At 43.5% G+C, this 3872-nt stretch overlaps 1 pseudogene; it reads left to right on the forward strand.

Moving 5' to 3' along the window:
* Positions 1-948: 948 nt before the first annotated feature.
* Positions 949-3384, forward strand: LOC106921156 (uncharacterized; annotated as a pseudogene).
* Positions 3385-3872: the final 488 nt, after the last annotated feature.

The raw sequence follows: 3872 nt of genomic DNA on the forward strand, positions 1-3872 counted from the left end.
AAATAGACAGGTACAATATTAAACTTAATTCTTGAAATGTTGATTTAACATTTTCTGTTTATGCTTTTGGATTTTGTTTTCTTTCATTAGTGCTCATTTCTTTCATTAGTGTTCATTCATGATGCACCACCAATGCATCATGTTAACTCTATAAAATTATTTCACAAATTCATACAAATATGATGTTATTAGAGACAGTGTCAGTCTTGCCCAGCTGAAGACAGAAGTCAGATGTGTGTTAACAAGTTAAAAATATAAAGTGACTTTTCCATGACAATATTGGAAAAGTCACTTTATAGCAATATTGGGTCACAAACAAAATATCTGTTGTCTACATACAGTATGGATAAGAGGAATGTCTGACATGATGTGGAGAAATCTTTAGGAAACTGTTTAATAACCGACTCAGTTTGAATAAATAACTGCTTTAAGTCTAATTACAAAAACAATCAGCAGAGAACGAGTCACTACAGGTGGAAACAAGCAACTGCATTAACACAATATTTCATAACCAATCAGAAGGGTAATCTTTTTCAAATTAAAATTATCTAAAAGTTTCCAACCAGCCAGTTAATTGCTCAGCTTTCTTACACATATTTGAAATCCCCTGCTTAATGATGCTCTAGTCTCAGTGAAATCCTTTTAAATGTTTTGTCAACTAAGAGGCCAAAAATGGCTCTCAAATGTTTTCTTGTCACTGTAATTATGCTGCTGCGGAGCGAGGAAGCACCAGCAGCTCTTTTACTGTCAGATCACAATGCACCACTCTGCACAGCCTGTAATTATAATGAAGTTAGTAGCTCAGTGGAACAAATTACTATATCATCTGAATCAAGCCAGTAAAACAAGAACACAAAACACCATTTTCTTACAGCAAACAGTTTCAGATGATAATGGATCTATTGATATGCCTCATTGCTGTTCAGATGTTTGACCTGAGGAAGATCCATGAATCAACACACTCTCAGTAAAGCTGTGAAGACCAGAGTATGTGAGAGGTTTTTTCCTTCCATGTTGAAAGAGTTACTTTAAAAACTGAGTTGTTCTGTGAACCAGCCCATTAGAAACCATAACAAAGAGCCTCGTCTAACATCACTATAGGTTTAAAATAACCAGGTTCAGTGGTGAAGTTCTGGGTGTTGGTTCAGTACAGAACATCCACACCGTGTCTGGTTTGTGATTACCATATTTTCCGCACTATAAGGCGCACCTTCAATGAATGGCCTATTTTAAAACTTTTTTCATATATAAGGCGCATACAACAGACGCTACAATTAGGGTTGCCACCCGTCCCCTAGTCCTACCACTGCCGCAACAAGATCCCAGGTCCTGCAGAGTTGGTGGAGATAGTGGAAAGCGTTCTGCAGATTTTACTCAGAACGTGATCCTGATGGGGTGCCGCTCTTCAAACCCTCCATGCTGAAAGTGTGGAGAATTCAAAGGGTTCACATCCTCCGTGGCTGCTTGAGTGACCCAGAGGTTGGAGAAGGAGTCCTCTACAGACACGGAGGAACAATACAGTTGAACCACGTTAAGGGGGAGAAAGCGGCAGTACCTGTGTGGATCCCTGTGAGGGGAACTTCTCAGCAGGAGGGCTTTCATTTCCACCAGGCCAGGTGGGTCACTGGGACGCAGGTGTCCATTGAGCTCTTCCAGACACAGGGGATGATGGGAATTGCTCAGTGGAATTTTCAGCGCCTTGTGGACCTGAAACAGCCAAATTTGAAGCTCCCTGCAGTTTTTGATCCTGTTCTGGTCTCAGACCTGAGCAGACTAGCTCAGGAAATTACAGGCCAAACCAAATATCCAGCTTTACACATTTCCAACAGTGATACAGGAGAAAGGTTTGGTCTGCAGTACCTGGAGCCAGGCTGTCACCCTGTCCCCCTGAACTGGGACAAACATAAGTCCCAGAAAGTCCCCAAAGCTGAGGATGAAGATCCTCATTACAAGGAACCGAAAACTGAATGTGAGATTTTCATCAATCCACTTGAAGAAGTGAGGGAGGAGCTCTTCGTTCAGGTGAGATTGATTCTTTCATTTTCAAATATTCCACAGCAATTAAATAAATCTTTTATGCAAATATTGACTAACAAAAAATTAATTTCTTAGTTTTACTCTGCTTTTTTGTTTCAGGAGTGTACTGCGGCTGTGGCTACATTAGGCTCACAAGGTGGGGTCCAGCAAAGCCCCAAAAAGGTATTTTTCATCACATTTTGTCACCACTTTAATAAAACTTTGTGAGGAAAATCCTGATATTTTTAAAATTCAGATTCTAATGGCTGCAGAAATGAATTGCCCACTGAGGACTAATAAAGTTTCTTTCTGAATCTAAACTTTAATTTCTCTCCCTCCGTTACAGACACCAGTGACACCTCTGCTTCCTGCTGCCGCTCCTTGAGCTGCCCGCAAAGGTCCCATCAAAGCAGGTGGTCAGATCTTTGTCCTGGACCACTCCCGGTGGATACAGCCCATGAGGGATAAGATTGACCAGCTTCTACAAAAGCACCATGAGCAGAAAGACTGCCTCGTTAAGGTGGATTCTGAATATGCTGTTTGTGTTCAGGCTTCCCAGAAAGACCCAAACAGCCTTTTACACCCGACAACCAAACACCATATTTCACGTTACATGAAGCATCTAGCCAAGATGAAAAACACAAAATCATCTTTAAACATCAGCCCAGAGAAGCTTCTAGAAACACAACAGCTGTGGCATCATCTAACAGAAGGTAGTGAGACTGTTAGTGTTCCAGTAGTCACTATTCCACCTGCGACTATGAACCCGCCTACCATTAAGCCCCAGGATGCTCCACTAACGAAAGCACAAATTGAGCAAATGGTGAAGGAGATTGTGCAACAGCAGCAGCACCAGAAAGATCAGCAACCCATGAAGAAGAGAACTAGGAACTGTCTAGCATGTGGCCAGCCAAAGTCCCGTTTTCAGGGTGACGACTCCTCTGTTCATTTCTTCTATCAGTCTGCAGAGGTAAAGTATATTTACTGCTCACAAAAGGTTTACCAGACCTACGTTTCAGAGGGCCTGTCTGACCCTCGAATGTAATTTTCTGACTTTGCAGAAACACAATTTTTCGCTCGAGAGCTGGAGGTTGCAAAGCAAAGCTCAGCCGAGTTAAGATGGGTGATGGAGGAACGGGGGAAAAAGGAAGGCCAAGGAGGAGCAGCCTGCTGGGCGTCTGTGCAGGTTCTGCCACAGACCTCTCAAACAAGGCCCAAACAGTTCCCATGTTCACTCGGTTCCCTGGTGTGAATGGGAAGTACATTTACTGTCCTGCAAAAGTCCTGTCCTTGTACCAGTCCCAGGGAATGGAAGCAGAAATGACATGGGGGGAGTTTTGTCAGTCCTCTTTTTATGAGGACTCATAAAAAGACCTACAAGTCTCATGATTCTCTCTCTCAGGTCAGTTGCTGCCTCGTTCAGCTCAGATGGTTCGTTCATTACTGGGGCTACATACCCAGTCTCTGGGGTAGTTGTAGTTAACTCCCTTCTGACCTGGCGTCCTGGCTCCTCCCCTTTGTGTTGTACCTCGTCAATCTCAAGTTGTGATAGCAGTTGCCGTTTGTGGATGTTGGAACACTGAGCTCCTAGCTGACATAGCTCAGTGGGTAAGTCACCAGTCTTCCACCTGGGAGACCCGGGTTTGAATCCAGGCTGGGGCAAACATTAACAACAGTGAAATTGAGCTATGCTTAGGCAAGACCCTTGGAGCTATATAGCCTACCTCATACCATGAGAGTCATTGATAAGCATGACATGCCAGCTCAGACGTTGCCTGGCCAAACAAGGTCTGCGTCAGGTGCTGGCGAACCTTGATGAAAAATGGGCTACTGCAGGGGTGGCCAAGTCCAGTCCT

This window comes from Poecilia mexicana, unplaced genomic scaffold (assembly GCF_051168715.1).
Source record: "Poecilia mexicana isolate PSO_F unplaced genomic scaffold, ASM5116871v1 scaffold_11, whole genome shotgun sequence".
NCBI classification, from domain to species: Eukaryota; Metazoa; Chordata; class Actinopteri; order Cyprinodontiformes; family Poeciliidae; genus Poecilia; species Poecilia mexicana.